Source organism: Cyrtonyx montezumae, unplaced genomic scaffold (genome assembly GCF_038088225.1).
Source record: "Cyrtonyx montezumae isolate F1298 unplaced genomic scaffold, pur_monq_1.0 scaffold_8, whole genome shotgun sequence".
Classification (NCBI taxonomy): domain Eukaryota; kingdom Metazoa; phylum Chordata; class Aves; order Galliformes; family Odontophoridae; genus Cyrtonyx; species Cyrtonyx montezumae.
The window spans coordinates 87,768,059-87,786,651 of record NW_027072089.1 but is presented as its reverse complement, the minus strand read 5'-3'; positions in this window follow the sequence as shown (position 1 = coordinate 87,786,651).

The window sequence follows — 18,593 nt, the reverse complement described above, 5'->3', positions numbered from 1 at the left end:
TAACACTGTGACAATTATTGGTGGAGAATGCGGGCAGTGCAGTATTTGTACTCCATTGTAAATCTGGTGCTAAGTGGACTAAGGGTTTTCATGTACCTTATAGTATGCTGGCGTCTTTTTAAGCTCCTCATGTTCAGCACCGGAGTAATGTGTGCATACAGATACTTTAGTGTGCTGATGGGGTTACATACGTCCTGCCTAAAGACCCTGGCTAACGTGACAGCTTATACAGCATTTGGATTGGTTTCCAGGTACTCTTTTCAGGTCTTTACCTATATTCAGGATGTCAGCCTGGCAACTGTGTTATCTGTTTTCCTGCATGCACTCTCTGCAAAAGTAATTTACAACATGTCTCCGGAGGAGAAAAAAACAGAGAGTGTTGAATGGCAGGGAAGGTGGAAAAAATTAGGAAAGAAATTAGAAGCGTGGGGACCCCCAGTGTTATGCAATTTTGATCTTGAGCACCTGTGGGATGCTGAGAAATTCAGTGAGTGTTTAGGTAAGGAGTCATGTGACTCAGGACGATCTGAGAAGGAATGTATTGTTTGGGGTCTGGCTTGTGCTTATCGAGCTATAATTGATATTCTGGAGAGAAATGGCTTCCAAACCAAGATCCAAAGCAAAAATGAAAACCTCGAAGTTAGACCTGACCAATCACAGGAAGCACTGGCATCAGTGTCGGTTGCTCCTGTGGAAGGCCAGAAATGGACACGGGTGTCCTCGCGCCTAGAATGGAAAGAAGAAGAAGATCCAGGCGAGGGGCCCTCCTCAGCACCACCACCACCACCTAGAAAGGCCACTAAGAAAAGTGAGAGACATGGAGAAGACAGCGATGATGATGGAGTCACCGTTACCACTATTCGTCGGCCCCTAAACGTGACTGAAATACAAGGTTCAAGAAAGGAGTTTGTACGGTGCTCGGGTGAATCTATTGTCACCTGGTTGCTGCGGTGTTGGGACAACGGTGCCAGCAGCATGTCCCTAGATGGCAATGAAGCCCACCAACTGGGAAGCATTGCCCAAGACCCAACTATTGACAGAGGAATTGACAGATGTCTGAATGGAATCGCTACCCTCTGGGAACGAGTACTAGTGGCTGTAAAGGAGAGATATCCTTACAAAGACAATCTGGAGCCTAAAGTGGAAAGATGGAACACCGTGGAGAAAGGCATCCAATTTTTGAGAGAAACAGCCATAGTAGAGATGCTGTGTGATCCCAATTTCGTCCCTAACAATCCACACCAGGACCGTGATCCTGATAGAGTAAGGTGTACACCTGATGTATATCGTAAGCTCTCAAAAACAGCACCAGAGAGGTACGCAAGTACACTGGTAGCAACATTCCATAGATTCGAGGGTCAAGACAGAAGACTCCGAGTTTATGAATTGACTGTCACGCTCCAAAACTTTGAACAACCGTTTCCGCCATCACGTGCTTCCATTGCAGCTATGTCAGCAGTAGCAGAAGTAGGTGAGATAAAGAAGACACAGAAAACTATACTGGAGGAACTGTCATTACTGATGAATAGGGATGAACCTGTGTCAGTATTGGAAACACCTGATGAAGACGAGCATGACCCAAAGAATCTGATGAAGCAATTGATGAAACTGAAGAAAGTCTCATCCACCAAAGGCAACAGCCTCTCTGCTTGAGCAAATGACAGCAGTAACATCATGTCACGTGTGGCCATGTGGAGCTTCTTACAAGAAAACGGAGAGGACATGAGGAAGTGGCATAAAAAACCCACTCCTGCACTGCAAGCACGGGTGAGAGAACTACAGCAGAGATCAGCCACCAACGAAATTGCTCCCGGCACTGCAGGTAACACATAGAGGGGCCCTGCCCTCAGCCAGGGGAGGGAAAGGGATAATAGAGTGTATTGGACTGTGTGGATTAGATGGCCTGGCACATTAGAGCCACAAAGATATAAGGCACTGGTGGACACTGGTGCACAGTGCACTCTAATGCCCTCGAGTTATAAAGGGACAGAATTGATTCATATTTCTGGAGTGACTGGGGGTTCTCAGGAACTGTCTGTGTTGGAGGCAGAAATAAGCCTCACCGGTAAAACCTGGCAGAAGCATCCTATAGTGACTGGACTGGGGGCTCCATGCATACTCGGTATTGACTATCTCAGAAGGGGACATTTCAAGGACCCCAAGGGATACTGATGGGCTTTTGGAAGCTGCAATATGAACTGGAGTCAAAGGCAGCCAAGTGATATGCCACCATTGACATTGTCAATGCATTCTTTTCTATTCCTTTGGCCACAGAGTGCAGACCACAGTTTGCTTTCACCTGGAGGGGCGTTCAGTACACCTGGAACCGTTTGCACCAGGGGTGGAAGCACAGCCCAAACATTTGCCATGGGCTGATTCAAACCACACTGGAACAGGGTGGGGCACCTGAGCACCTCCAGTACATTGATGACATTGTTGTGTGGGGTGATACAGCAGGGAAAGTTTTTAAAAATGGAGAGCAAATAATCCAAATTCTTCTGGGTGCTGGTTTTGCTATTAAACGGAACAAAGTGAAGGGACCTGCCCAAGAAATTCAGTTCCTAGGAGTAAAATGGCAAGATGGACGTCGTCACATTCCAGGCGATGTGATTGACAAAATCACCAGTATGTCACCACCCACTGGCAAAAAAGAGACAGTCTTTTCTGGGTGTAGTATGTTTTTGGAGGATGCACATCCCAAACTACAGCCTCATAGTAAGCCCCCTCTATCAAGTGACTCGAAAAAAGAATAATTTTGCATGGGGTCCTGAACAGCAGCAGGCCTTTGAGCAAATTAAGCAGGAGATAGCCCGTGCTGTGGCCCTGGGGCCAGTACGGATGGGACAGGACGTAAAAAACATCCTCTACACCGCTGCTGGAGAGAAAGGTCCCACTTGGAGTCTGCAGCAAAGAGCCTCAGGGGAGACCAAAGGCTGACCCCTTGGACTTTGGAGCAGAGCGTACAGGGGTTCAGAGGAGTACTACACTCCAACTACTAAATCAAATCCCTTAGCACCTCATCTAAACACTTCTTGAACAGCTCTAGGGTGGGTGCCTCAACCACCTCCCTAGGCAGGCCATTCCAGTGCCTGACCACTCTTTCAGAGAAAAAAATGTTTCTTCAGGTCTAATCTAAATCTTCCCCGGCGCAACTTGTGGCCATTCCCTCTCATCCTGTCATTATTTATCAAGGAGAAGAGGCTCACCCCCTCCTCACCACAACTTCCCTTCAGGAAGTGGTAGAGTGCGATAAGGTCTCCTCTGAGCTTCCTCTTCTCCAGACTAAACAATCCCAGCTCCCTCAGCCGCTCCTCATAAGACTTTTGCTCCAGACCCCTCACCAGTTTTGTTGCCCTTCTCTGGACACGCTCCAGGGCCTCAATGTCCTTCTTGTAGTGAGGGGACCAAAACTGAACACAGTACTCGAGGTGCGGCCGCACCAGAGCTGAGTACAGGGGGATGATCACCTCCCTGCTCCTGCTGGCTACACTATTTCTAATACAGGCCAGGATGCTGTTGGCCTTCTTGGCCACCTGGGCACACTGCCGGCTCATGTTAAGCCGAGCATCAACCAACACCCCCAGGTCCTTTTCCTCTACATTCTTCAAGCCATTCTGCCCCAAGCCTATAGCATTGCATGGGGTTATTGTGGCCAAAGTGCAGGACCTGGCACTTGGTCTTATTGAACCTCATCCCATTGAGCTCAGCCCAGCTGTTCAGCCTATCCAAATCTCTCTGAAGGGCCTCCCTACCCTCAGGCAGTTTGACACATCCTCCCAACTTGGTGTCATCTGCAGACTTACTGAGGGTACACTCAATTCCCTCGTCTAGGTCATCAATAAAGATATTAAACAAGATGGGCCCCAAAACTGACCCTTGGGGGACACCACTCGTAACAGGACACCAGCTGGACTTAACTCCATTAACCACTACCCTCTGGGCACGGCCCTCAAGCCAGTTCTCCACCCAGAGAAGAGTGAACCTGTCCACACCACTGGATGCCAGTTTCCTTAGGAGAATACTGTGGGAGACCGTGTCGAAGGCCATGCTGAAATCCAGGTAGACTACATCAACAGCCTTTGCCTCATCTACCAGTCTGGTCACCCAGTCATAGAAGGAGATGAGGTTGGACAAGCACGACCTGCCCTTTGAGAATCTGTGCTGGCTGGGTCTGATCCCTTGGTTGCCGTGCACGTGTCGTGTGTTCCCCCTCAAGATCATCTGCTCCATAACTTTCCCTGATACCAAGGTCAGGCTGACAGACCTGTAGTTCCCCAGGTCTTCCTTACGGCCTTTGTTGTAGATGGGAGTCACGTTGGCAAGCCTCCCATCTTGTGGGACCTCTCCAGATAACCAGGAATACAGATAGATGGCAGAAAGTGGCTTGGAAATCACCTATGCCAGCTCCCTCAGCACCCTTGGGTGGATCCCATCTGGTCCCATTGTGGGGTAAATAACTCCCAAGGATGGTACTCTGCAAAGAATTAGTATTGATGATGGTATATTTTGAGCAGTTCTATTATTTGTATCCTATCTACATACAGAAGATGGCTCACCATCAGGATGACAAGGCTCACAGGGGACTCCACATGGGAGGGATCTCCAAGAAGAGATCCTTCCCTGGTGGTGGTCAGCCCTTAAATGGGGTTTGGGAGAGGTGGAGCCAGGCTACACCCCTTCCAATCACACTGGTATATCACCTTCACCTGTGGCCCCATGGCTGACTTGGTGCTTACCTCAGGTGACCAATCAGTGGTTCAGGCTGTGATTCAGCAGTTCCCATACACTCCACCCCTTCATGACGTGAACCACTGATCAAGGAAACATAAGGTGAGCTCCCCTTGATACAGAGACCCAATACATCGCGATGCTTACATAACTGCCCATCGCAACACATGCTGATATAATCCGAGATGAGTGATGATTGGCATATCAGTCAAACTCTTCTTTGGGCCAGTGCTCAGTGGTATCTACTGGAAGCACTCAATCACACGGTGCAGGTCCATCTTATGTGTCATCAGTCCCGGTTAGACCATCACCAGATGCTGCACATGGTCTTATAACAACTCTGGAACACTGCAGCATTGTTTGGTTCCTTCTGGCGACTCATAGACTTACGGGGAGTAATATAAGTGTTTTAGAGGTACCAAGAGGGGAAGATCCACTTTCCAGGGAAAGATACATGCCGTATTCCTGTTTTGGGTTAACACTTCAGCTTGTACAGGGGCACGCCCTGGCTGCCTGTACCAAACTTTTTGACCCGATGTCTGTGGCTGTATGACTATATCAGGCACCAAAGGGGGTGTCCTGATCTGCCACAGAGACATGATAGGGGTCCCCTTAGCAATAAAAGCTGGAGTGTTAACCATTATTTCAGTAGGCCATGTACCAATTACCAGAGGGGCTACCGAACCCCCCACCTCCAATAATCTCCTCCAAGGTGCAAGTTTGCCACACCAGCATGGTCCTACCTGCACCTTCCAGGGTTATTTTATTTTATTGGTACCTGGTTTTAGGTCCTCAGGGGCAGGGAGCAGAAGATTGTTCTCACGGACAATCTGAGATCTCACCTCATTATCGGTGCCCGTAATTTGGATCCTAAGTGGGGACGCCCATGTTGTCTGTAACATTTTCAAGGCACTGGGTCTGCCATCTCTAGGTCTTTCATTCAGGTCCCGCAGGGTCTCATGGAGTCTCTTTGTCCACCACTGCAGGGTCTGAGAGACTGTCTTCAGGGAAGCCTTGAGAACACCATTGTAACGTTCGATAAGGCCTGCCCCCATTGGATTATATGGCAGGTGGAATCGCCACTCAATATTATTTTCTTCTGCCCAGCGTTGTATCACTGAACCCGTGAAATGACTTCCTTGGTCACTCTCGATGACCTGTGGTGTCCCGTAGGCAGCCATCAGCCTTTTGAGTTCCTTTATAGTGTATGCCTGGTTGGCTTTTGGTACTGGATAGGCCTGCATTAGCCCACTCGTGGTGTCGACACAGGTTAGGGCATATCTCGCCCCCTCAGACCGAGGGAGGGGCCCAATATAATCAACCTGCCACCTCTGTAGAGGATTGTGTCCTCTAGCAAGATGGGCTGTAGTTTCAAGCAACGACCTCGGTCTTATCTTAGAGCAGGCATCACAGTCTCGGCATGCTTGAGCAATGTCCAATAGTTGTACGGGCAGTAGCCACGCTTTAGCAGCTGCCCACATGGTCTTCTGCCCAGCATGCCGCAGTGAGCGATATTCTCAGATGGCGAGTTCTCAACCCATCTAACTCGGGCCAGTGTGTCGGCTTCATCATTTCCTGTTGACTGTAGGGGTCGATGACCAGAAACATGGTAGACATGTACAGTTCTGTGTTTAACTGCATTCCATATGTCTAACTACATATCTTTGCCCCAGATCAGTCGGGAGTGGATTTAAAGCCAGTCAGGACTGGCTTTACGCACTGGCCATTTCGGGCTGTTAAAAGGTGAGTGAGTTTTGCTGATCACTCCCTGGATCTCTAGCTGACGGATCAAGTTATGAATGGGGAGTAAGGAATCCCTGTTGGTGCGGTACTGCCGTCTGTGGACTCTTTTTGAAGCAATAGGTACCTGCTACTCTTTCACTTTCAGTACCCCCACAACAGACGGATCTTCTGACAGGCCAGGTAAAATAGACAGCTGCTGAATGTTGACTGCATCTACAGCAGCTATTCCAAAAGCCCATCAGTATCCCTTGGGGTCCTTGAAATGTCCCCTTCTGAGATAGTCAATACCGAGTATGCATGGAGCCCCCAGTCCAGTCACTATAGGATGCTTCTGCCAGGTTTTACCAGTGAGGCTTATTTCTGCCTCCAACACAGACAGTTCCTGAGAACCCCCAGTCACTCCAGAAATATGAATCAATTCTGTCCCTTTATAACTCGAGGGCATTAGAGTGCACTGTGCACCAGTGTCCACCAGTGCCTTATATCTTTGTGGCTCTAATGTGCCAGGCCATCTAATCCACACAGTCCAATACACTCTATTATCCCTTTCCCTCCCCTGGCTGAGGGCAGGGCCCCTCTATGTGTTACCTGCAGTGCCGGGAGCAATTTCGTTGGTGGCTGATCTCTGCTGTAGTTCTCTCACCCGTGCTTGCAGTGCAGGAGTGGGTTTTTTATGCCACTTCCTCATGTCCTCTCCGTTTTCTTGTAAGAAGCTCCACATGGCCACACGTGACATGATGTTACTGCTGTCATTTGCTCAAGCAGAGAGGCTGTTGCCTTTGGTGGATGAGACTTTCTTCAGTTTCATCAATTGCTTCATCAGATTCTTTGGGTCATGCTCGTCTTCATCAGGTGTTTCCAATACTGACACAGGTTCATCCCTATTCATCAGTAATGACAGTTCCTCCAGTATAGTTTTCTGTGTCTTCTTTATCTCACCTACTTCTGCTACTGCTGACATAGCTGCAATGGAAGCACGTGATGGCGGAAACGGTTGTTCAAAGTTTTGGAGCGTGACAGTCAATTCATAAACTCGGAGTCTTCTGTCTTGACCCTCGAATCTATGGAATGTTGCTACCAGTGTACTTGCGTACCTCTCTGGTGCTGTTTTTGAGAGCTTACGATATACATCAGGTGTACACCTTACTCTATCAGGATCACGGTCCTGGTGTGGATTGTTAGGGACGAAATTGGGATCACACAGCATCTCTACTATGGCTGTTTCTCTCAAAAATTGGATGCCTTTCTCCACGGTGTTCCATCTTTCCACTTTAGGCTCCAGATTGTCTTTGTAAGGATATCTCTCCTTTACAGCCACTAGTACTCGTTCCCAGAGGGTAGCGATTCCATTCAGACATCTGTCAATTCCTCTGTCAATAGTTGGGTCTTGGGCAATGCTTCCCAGTTGGTGGGCTTCATTGCCATCTAGGGACATGCTGCTGGCACCGTTGTCCCAACACCGCAGCAACCAGGTGACAATAGATTCACCCGAGCACCGTACAAACTCCTTTCTTGAACCTTGTATTTCAGTCACGTTTAGGGGCCGACGAATAGTGGTAACGGTGACTCCATCATCATCGCTGTCTTCTCCATGTCTCTCACTTTTCTTAGTGGCCTTTCTAGGTGGTGGTGGTGGTGCTGAGGAGGGCCCCTCGCCTGGATCTTCCTCTTCTTTCTCTGCTTCTTCTTCTTTCCATTCTAGGCGCGAGGACATCCGTGTCCATTTCTGGCCTTCCACAGGAGCAACCGACACTGATGCCAGTGCTTCCTGTGATTGATCAGGTCTAACTTCGAGGTTTTCATTTTTGCTTTGGATCTTGGTTTGGAAGCCATTTCTCTCCAGAATATCAATTATAGCTCGATAAGCACAAGCCAGACCCCAAACAATACATTCCTTCTCAGATCGTCCTGAGTCACATGACTCCTTACCTAAACACTCACTGAATTTCTCAGCATCCCACAGGTCCTCAAGATCAAAATTGCATAACACCAGGGGTCCCCACGCTTCTAATTTCTTTCCTAATTTTTTCCACCTTCCCTGCCATTCAACACTCTCTGGTTTTGAGGAAAGCTTCCTCCACATGATGTAAATTACTGTTTCAGAGGTAAATTGTAAATTACTGTTGCATATCCCTTAGGTATCCCTCTTCTTCCCTACAGGGATAGGTCAGGGAGTCCACCACCACTTGCGGGGGATCTCCCCGGCGCCTTTCTCTCTAGGGAGCTACTCCACCAGTCAATCTCCCGCTCACAGTCCCTGATGGCCCTCAGTCTCTCAACCTCCTCTTTCAGCTCAGCCACCATGCTAAGCAGATCTTCCACCTGCTCACACCTCGCACAGGAGAACTGCTTAGCACCCTCATTAAGCAGTAGCAGGCTCTGGCACTCCTTGCAACCAGAGACCTGTGTAGCCACGCTTTTAGTCAGACCTTCTGTCTGGGTCGCCACAGCCTTTTTAAGGCAAGCCCTCTGTCTAGTAGAGACCATGGCACAAAAAAGAATAAAAACAAATAAATGAAAAATTGAAAGTAAATAAATAAATAATAGTTTATAATAATAATATATATATATATGAATTGTAATAACGTAAAAAGAAATAATAATAATCATTTAAATATATATTTAAAATAAACACAAACAAACAAATAGTGGGTAGTGACACTTCGCTGCCCTCCCTGAGCCCTATTCAGCTGAGGGGTGTGTGCGAGGGCGCTGAAACCCCGGCAACACCTATGCCACATTAGCCTCTTGTGAGAACAGCCTAAGGGTCTACCCGCTCTCACTCGGATCCCAAAGAGACAGGAACCTCCCGAAAACCCACCCTGTACCTCAAATCAGCCACTGCAGCTCCGGCTGTGCCGATTTCATTCAAAGCAGTTGATCACGAGGACTGAGTGTTACTTCCGAGTTCTGACCGTTTTAAATCCCCCGCCATTGCCCTGGCAATGCCTACGCCACGTCAGCCTCTCGCGAGAGAGAGCTGCCGCGATCTGTCGGGACTAGCCGCTCTCACTCGATTCCGAGAGACAGGAACCTCCTGAAAACCCACCCTGTACCTCAATCAGTCACTGCAGCTCCAGCTGTGCCGATTTCAAAGCAGTTGATCACGAGGACATCTACACATAGAGCAGCCTGCTTTGAGAACCAAAGTCCCTAGTGTCTGACAGAATGGGATCTTTCAGAGAATAGTTCAAAATGTTCCTCTCTTCCTGCATCCATGGTGCTGCAGGTTCAAAAAGAGGAAAACACAGATCTCCAGCAGTCCTATAAGCAGCAGCCTTGACATATCCACGGTCAGATCCAGAGCCATGATATTCTGTCTCAGGAGTTTCCAGCATATACTTCCAACTTCTCTCAGACCTGTAGAAAAGGAGCAAGTTGTCACGGAGAAGACAACATGACTCGTCACTATTTTTTTCCATTGCCTTTTGAGATACATGCCATTCATCCTAAAATGATGAAGTTGAATGACCACAAGAAAATATTTTAATTCCAAAATAATTCTATGAGCAGACAGTTGAATACTCATGTTGCTTCAATTATTTTAAATATTCCTCCATTAGAAATATATAAAAAATAAGCCAACAGCAATAACGACAACAACAAAAAAAACCGAACAGTTTCAGCCCAAGTATTATTGGAAAAAAAAGCAAACAGAAAATAACGAAGTTCTTTATTCTTCTGATTACTTTGTTTGAGGGTTGTTTTTTTGTTGTTGTTGTTTTGTTTCTTTTTCTCCATCCAATTTTTTATTCGCTTTTAAATACCTGAAACACAGTGAGAACAATTTGGCACTAGAAACAATTTCATTCTGATAAAAAACATTGTTCTAAAACGTCAAGCACAGACAGATGGAAATCGAGTTATTGTTTTACCTGTTAGGGAGCATTAAGAGCATTACAGAAACATCTAAGAATCTTGCAGGTATGGAAAGAAGCAAGGACATTAGGGACCACAACAAGATAGGGCTGCTGTGTGATTAATTACACATGAAGGTTGAAAAGACAGGAGTAGATGAAGACTACAACTGAGACGGGAGATGTTAAAATACTCAAACCTGGTAGGGAAGATGACAATCTGATAACACAATCCTGTACAAAGTTACACGCATGCCTCATTGTGCTCAGCGATCAATTCCAGCACTGCTGGGCTTTTTTATTTTCATAGATTTTATTCCTCACTCTAATTAAAATATGGTAATGATTAGTGCTGCAAAGCCAAAACTGGTGTTCAGTGCTGACACAAAATCAGTGTGGGAAGCCCTAAATCTGTAATTGAAGAACTTGATAAGATGCAAGATATCGAAAAGATCAAAACATAAGATTATGCTAAAACTAAAAATTGTGATTCAAAAATAAAATCTGTGAATCTGTAAATCATCTACACAGATTTATTACCGGGTTTTTAAACAGTTAATATGAAGGACTTTCTCATGGCTTGTAAGCGGTGGAATAGAGATTCCATACAAGAGATTCATTGGATTGACTGGGGAGATTTTTATGTATGCTACCTTTCATTCCAAGCACTTCATGCAACATTGGTAAGTGGTAATTCAGAAACTAGATTCAGATTTGGGGTAAGAAGACTCATTATTGTAGAGTTTACTTGAGATCTGACTTAATAGACCATCTCTTAATACATAGCCTATGCCCCAAAAGCTGTGTGTCTCATCACCAAAATTATAATTGCTTTTGTTAAAATCACCATGATTCTCAAAATTTATTTCATCTCTCATCCCTAAGTTAACAGGAAGAATTAAATGTTCTTTCCTATTCCTTCCAGGGATGTTTTCTTGGATGTTCATGCAGCTCTCTTTCCCTTTATCCTTAGGTCAATGCTGTGATCTTTGAATAAAATCTACCTTCAGGTAATGAAATTCTTTAAAACTGCTTAGTAATATTTCCTGAAATCCTTGAATCACAATTAATGTTTTTATACTTATTTTTCATTATTTATATGATCAAAGCAATTCAATCTGTTTAGAATACATCTCAACCTAAAAGATACCTCAAAATAGTCTAAGTACTAGTTGCATACAATTATGAACTAAGATGCATCATATGAAAACTAATTAAACGATACAGGATGGATCTGAAAATCACATCCTAGCAGATTCCTGTCATGAAATTTTACATTTTTTATTGGAACCTCATGAAAAACCAACTGCTTTATTGAAACCTTAAAAGATAACTATATGGCTCTTTATTTCAATAAAAAATGTTAATGAAAAGACAAAAAAATAGCGTAACATGCCTAATCTGAAAACAAACAAAAAAAACCAACACGTGTAGTTTCCAAAGTTGCATATTTTTTCATGCTTTCCTGGAGTCATCAGAGGGCTCTCCTTACTTAAGGCAGAAGCTACCAAAATTCCCTCTACTTAGTTGCTGCTAATCTGAATCAACCCACAAAAGACTTTTCACAGGCAGCCATCCCTGCAGGCCAGTAATAAGCCAGTGATTCTTTAGAAAACAAAGGCAAATAGGATGTAAGCTTGGCTTTTAATTCAAGTCCCAGTGTTTCAAACTGGGCTTTGCATGTATGTCATTTGCTCTCCCAGATTCTTTCTTGAAGACTAGTAAACGCTCTGAAAATGTTACTTCAGCTCAGTCACTTAATTCTCTTATCACCTATCCTATTTATTTTAGTGCCTTTGATTCTGCTCACATGTGACATTAGCTGTGCCTGTTAACTGCCAGTATCTCCTTAGCAAGAAAGAAAAAAAATAGGTGAGTGTAATCCATGAATATGGAATTATCTTAAGTTGTTTTGCATGCGCACACAGAGAGCACTAAATAAACAGTGCTCTGAAATAACAAAATCATCTCAGGTATCTGCAGGATGAACAGGAAAACATCTACACACACTGGGTTTTTATGATAGGAAGGGGATAGCTTCAGAGAAGCCTTACTTCTGCAACACTTGCTACAACAGTATATTCCTCTGCAGTACTTAGAGACCAAACATATGCATAATAAAACATATTCCATAGCCACACAGCTCTGACCTACCTTGAGGCTGTTTATCAGGTCATTTGTGACTACATGAATTTGCACTGGTGATCTTTTAGTATTCTACAGGATTCTAGGTCCATTTTTAAAGACAATATTATCAGTTTGTTAAATGAGGAAGAAAAGAAATTTTGTGGGAGGAGGACATCTAGTGATGTGATACATATTTACATGTGCAGCTGTTTTCCTGAGCAGTTGAGCAAGCCAGGTAGCAAGCTATAGAGTTTTTAAGAGTATCAAAGGTGAGCAGAAATGAAGCTGACTTTGCTAGAAAACAAGGGAATTTAGGGATTTTGAAAGGACAACAACCGAAAAAACAGCAGCAATTTAATTATGTAATTCTCAATTCAATCTTATTGAAATTAAATGTTGATTATTGTCCCACCTTTATCTACAGATGTGTCACCTCCAAATCTGAGTTATAATGGCATCAATGATCACCTTGATAGTTCATACATAACGACCACTGAAATCATAATATTCATTCACTGAACTACACAGATGCTCAATGTAGAAGCAATTCTAAAGTAATGATAGTTCTCTTTACATTTTGTTTCATGTGTCTCATTGTTTAATATTCTCCCAACAGCAAGAATTATTACACAAACAGATTTGAAGAAGTTAATCTGCATTGTAACTCAACTGAGCTAAGATTTTGTCAGTGAAACACTGAATATTTATAATTATGAAAAGATCATACAAGTACAGTAACAATGCGTAGGACACAACATTCATTGTTAGCACTTGTTTTGAACTGCATATTACTCAGGGAAAAAAAATGCCAGAGAATAACACTCATGGAAAATAAACAACTGTGACAAAGTCTGATTAAGCCACTAACATCACAATTTCCAGAGCAATATCAAAATATTACTCAGATTTTTTTCAAAATAAAACAAAGTTATATAAAACATGACAAGCTTTGAAAATAATAAATAGTCAGTCAAATGCTGAAAAAAAGAAAAAAAATGTGTTATATGGACATTGGTTAAAAAAGGGCTCACTTTAGGAAGTCTACAAAGACACACATCCGCTTACATACACTTGTATTGTATCACTTGGTCTAAAACTAGCTGCATAGGTGAAAATTTTGGAGTCTCTTGCTGTTTTTCTTCTATAATAGCAATATGAATAGAATGCCTCAAATCTCCTTCCATGATTGATACAGAAGTGTTCTCATAGAAGGAAATGCATTGTGGAGGAAATAACAGCTGATCACCAAAGTTTGCACCCTTCAGTTAGACATATGACAAAAATTTCAGATTTTTATATATATGCATGGAACGATACCTTTATAGTCCATTATGTTAGCATTACAGATAAAAATTATGGGGTGGGGAGGGAGGGGGAGGATCAGGAGAATGCCATACTCGAGAAATAAACAGCTCCTGGAAAAGCCACACCACAACAGTAATGCCAGAACATCTGGACAACTGCTTTACATTGCATGGTACTATTAGTAAACAGCTCTCTACACTAGAGATTTTTGCTTCCATACTCCATTTTGCAGGGCAGACATATTTTCAGTATCTTCCTATATTTGCTCAAGAATCTTATAACTCATAATGAAGTAATTAGGTAACCACAAAGCCAGAACCTTTATGATTACATGGATTTTTCCTACGCATCTTTGATTTGGACAACAACTGCTAATAACAAATATGAATGTGTTTGCACTAAACTGTTGCCTAAGTTACATATGTGTTGTACAGAAAAATACCAATATAGTCAAATTTCAAAACCACAAGGCACATACACAAGAATTCAAATCTGTAATACTGTAAAGCAAGCAAAGGTGGTGACAGAGCCTTTATGTGAGGTAGATGCGCTACAGAAAGAGATAGTAGAGATAGGGGAATGAACTCACCTCTTCCAGCCACCGTTTAGGTTAAGGAACGCAGCCGCCACTCGTTCGAATACTGGCGCGCCGGAAGGAAGGGAGCCGGGGAAAGGGGGGTCAACCCGCGCAGGCTCTGAGCCTATCTGTGCTCCCGGAAGCACCGCCGGAAGCGCTACGAGAAGGAGAGATCGAGGGGACGGGTCTTCCGCTCTGGTCACTCAGATTCTCATTCACTGGTTCAGGCTGTGACCAGGCAATCCCACTACAAATACCATAATTAGTAATCACTTCTCTGACTCTGGACCGCATTCTAACCATCTATAATAGGCTCCATAAATCCAAATGGACTTTTTAAAAGAATAGCTAATATTAGCAAGTACTTCACAGTACAGAACTCAAACATCTAAGTTCCTAATATGTATATAATATTAGAGGTAATAGAAGCCACATTAAGATAAGAAAGTACTTGCTATTTATTTTGATAATTAGCTATAGTCACAAACTCACATTTGGTCAGAGAGTTCTCATTATTTCAGTACCAACTTAACATTGCTGGTAATTCAGTTTCATAAGAATCATCAACTGGTAGAATTTGGAAAGCAGGTGTTTTCCAAATAATCTTAGCAATAACCTATGTAATTACCACAGTACTGAAACCACAGCATTTTTTTCCCAAATAACTCCATTTCTTGATGCAGCTATGAGAACCTTTATTTTCCATCAAACTAGAAAAACCTCAATTTCTCATTCTTTTTTCATTACTTCCTCTATCTCAATTATTCACATGCATTATACACCTTTATGTAACCCAGAAGTGGGAACAGAAGATTTGAGGGAATGCCAGTACTACAAAGCTGGTTAGATTGTGCAAGGGAGGACACAGCAAAAGAGAACAAAACTGATACTGTGATAATGTGGTAATGTTAATGGCATTTAATACATTCATGAATCAGTTTGTATTGCACACATTTACCATAATTATAAAACAAATTACTTTTCAATGAGAGGATAAAGTGTGAAAACTTTGGAGGGCTTGGGTAGTAAACTGAAAAAATAAGATGTAATTTGCTTTTCAACAGGTTATTTTCCAATTTTGTACTGCTTTTAATTAGTGCATTTATATTCTGAATATCTTCTACTTCCAATAAAAGTAAAATGTTAACTGGAAAAGAAATATTTCTAGTACTTGTCCTTCATTCCAAGTCATATACTGCAAGAATTAGGAAATATCTTCAATAGAAATAAACTGATAAAAAGGAAACCTTTATTTTATTCCATTGAAGAGTGCAAAGGCAAGTGGTTGTTTGCTCCTTTCTTTTCTTTCTTTTTTTCTTTTTTCCTTTTTTTTTTTTTTCCAATATACAGTAATGCAATTTATTAGTTTGGAGTCTATCTGAACAGTCTTAAGGAAGTTCTTAATTAGACCTTATTGTATATTTTTGCATTTCCTTAACAATCTGTATACAAAGCCTATGACATTTTATACAGAGAAAAAATGACTTACCCTAAATTCATTTCAGCCAGTATAGCCCACTGAAGTTGGTAGCAACAAGAATACTCATCAACATTTTAAGGAAATGTAATGTTGAGTGTCTCGAAGTCTTATTACTGTACATTATTCTTGAAGTCCATTAATTACTGAGATAAAAAATCAGTTTCCCTTGCACACTGACAATTTCTGCTGGGGAGAGGGAAAGTTTCTTTGTCATGCAGAAAATTTTCATTCCAAAGTTTTCTAAACAAAATTGACACTGACACTGCTGTGATTATTGCAGTCAAGCTTCTGATTTTTAATATTTTCAACCTGACAGATTTATTCCATTTCAAATAATAATAAAAAATCCGTCTTAGAATAAAAATACATAGCTTCCTTATATTTTCTGATTCTGAAAATTACCAGATGCCAAGCTGTGAACATAAGGAAATTGAAGACCCTTGAGGGTGACCTTAAGAACCACAAAGGTGGAGAATTGTGATATAGTGGTTTAGGCAATTTCATTGCAGCTGCTTGGCGGTAGAAAAATGAGAAATGGGTTTTCTATTACTAAATATAATGAATTCCTTTTCTGTCTTGTCACAAATTGTCAAACTTCATTAATGAGAAGAAAGATATGGTGCATACATATATTAATGGTAATATAAATATGCATACTTAAAATGGAGAAATGCTGCATATTCCCACAAGAGGATTCTTCTTCCATATCAGATATTGTGTAATTCTTTCTAAATAAGAAATAAACTTTAAAATTAGCATGCATAGCAATGTAATGTGATTTCTGTAACTTCAGAGGAATTTGTTCTTTTCAAGTGTATAGAAACAACTCAATGGTTGTATGTCAGAATAATATTTTAACTGCATTTAGATTTAAGTCTGTAAGTATCCAATGGAAGAAGGCAACTTTTAGTTATAACAGGGTTTAAATACATTGCAGAGTCAAGGCATAAACAAATAATAGTAAAATGACTTGCACTTCTTTGCAATTACTTTAAATTCAGTGTGACTGAATTTTACACTGAAGACTTCAATCCATTGGCTCTTATATGTAAAAGATGTAAATAGGGAAAGAAATTCATGTATTTCTCTTGATAATCACTGTAAAATAAATATAATTCCATTTGGAGTTATGACAATAAAAAACTGGAGCAACTCACCTTATTAGACTAGACTTTTGCTAGTTGGTCTGCTCAGGGAATAAAGGAAATAGCTGAAGTTGTCTAAGACCCTATGCCTGCATATTCTGTAGAGCTCTTTTTAAACCAGAAGATACCCGGAGGAACAACATTAGCTTTATATATATATATAGTATATATATATATATATATATATATATATACACTATATATATATATATATATATATAAAACACTCAAGATGATGAGATCCTTTTTCATACAAAACTCATTCTAGCAACTTACTTTCCACAGTTCAATCGACAAAAATTACACCTAAGCTTTCTGTAATGTAGAAGTAGTATTTGGACAATCAGTAATGGCAAGACTTTTCCAACTATAGAAACTAAGTATTACAATTTTATGGTCCTTGTCAGCAACTGAACCATAACTGATTTCTTCAGTACAAAACTGAAAATGCTCTGTAAATCAATGAGCAACTTGAACACATCTGTTGCCATAGTATAAAAAGTTTTTGTAATAATTCAAAATACCTTAGTACCCTGGAATTACAAGCACTTGAACCAGAAATAGCAGTGAAGTCTGACAATCTGGAAAGATTTTTCTTTTATTATTACTGGGTAAAACAATGTAGCACACTTGCAGAAAGTTTCCATAAACCAAACAGCCCCAGGTCTTGTATTCCTGCATTCTGGTTACGTTCTCCAATAGACTGTCAAAAAAGTAACAGTTCCAAAGGCTCACTGTAGGGTAAATAACCCCCAAGGATGGTACTCAACGAAAATAGCATGGAAGTAGGCATATTTTTAGAAGGCTTAGGTATACAGACAACTACCAAAAGAGAGGGGCTCACCTATAAGATGGAAGAGACTTGCCATGGACTCCACACAGGAGGAATCCTTCCCTGGTGGTGGTCATCCCTTAAATTGGGTTTGGGAGAGGTGGAGCCAGGCTCCACCCCTTCCAATCACACAGGTATATCACCTTCACCTGTGCCCCTGTGGCTGACTTGGTGCTCACCTCAGGTGACCAATTAGTGGTTCAGGCTGTGATTCAACAGTTCCCACACACTCCAACCCCTCATGACATGAACCACTGATCAAGTATAGAGGGTGAGCCCTCCTTGATACAGAGACCCAATACATCACAACGCTTAATTAATTGCCCGTCGCAATGCATATTGATGTAATCTGAGATGAGTGATGATTGGCATGTAAGTTGTACTCTTCTTTGGGCCAGTGCTCGTTGGTGTCTACTGGAAGCATGAGATCACACAGTGCAGGTCCATCTTATGCTTCATCAGTCCTGGTTAGACCATCAACAGATGCTGCACATGGCCTTATGGCAACTCTGGAACACTGCAGCATTATTTGGTTCCTTCTGGTGACTCATAGACTTATGGGGAGTAATACAAGTGTTTCAAAGGTACCAAGAGGGGAAGATCCGCCCTCCAGGGTAAGATACAGGCCATATTCCTGTCCTGGGTCAACACTTCAGCTTGTACAGGGGCATGAACTGGCTGCCTGTACCAAACCTTTTGACCCGATGTCTGTGACTGCACGACTATATCAGGCACCAAAGGGGGTGTCCTGATCTGCCACAGAGACATGATAGGGGTCCCCTTAGCAATAAAAGCTGGA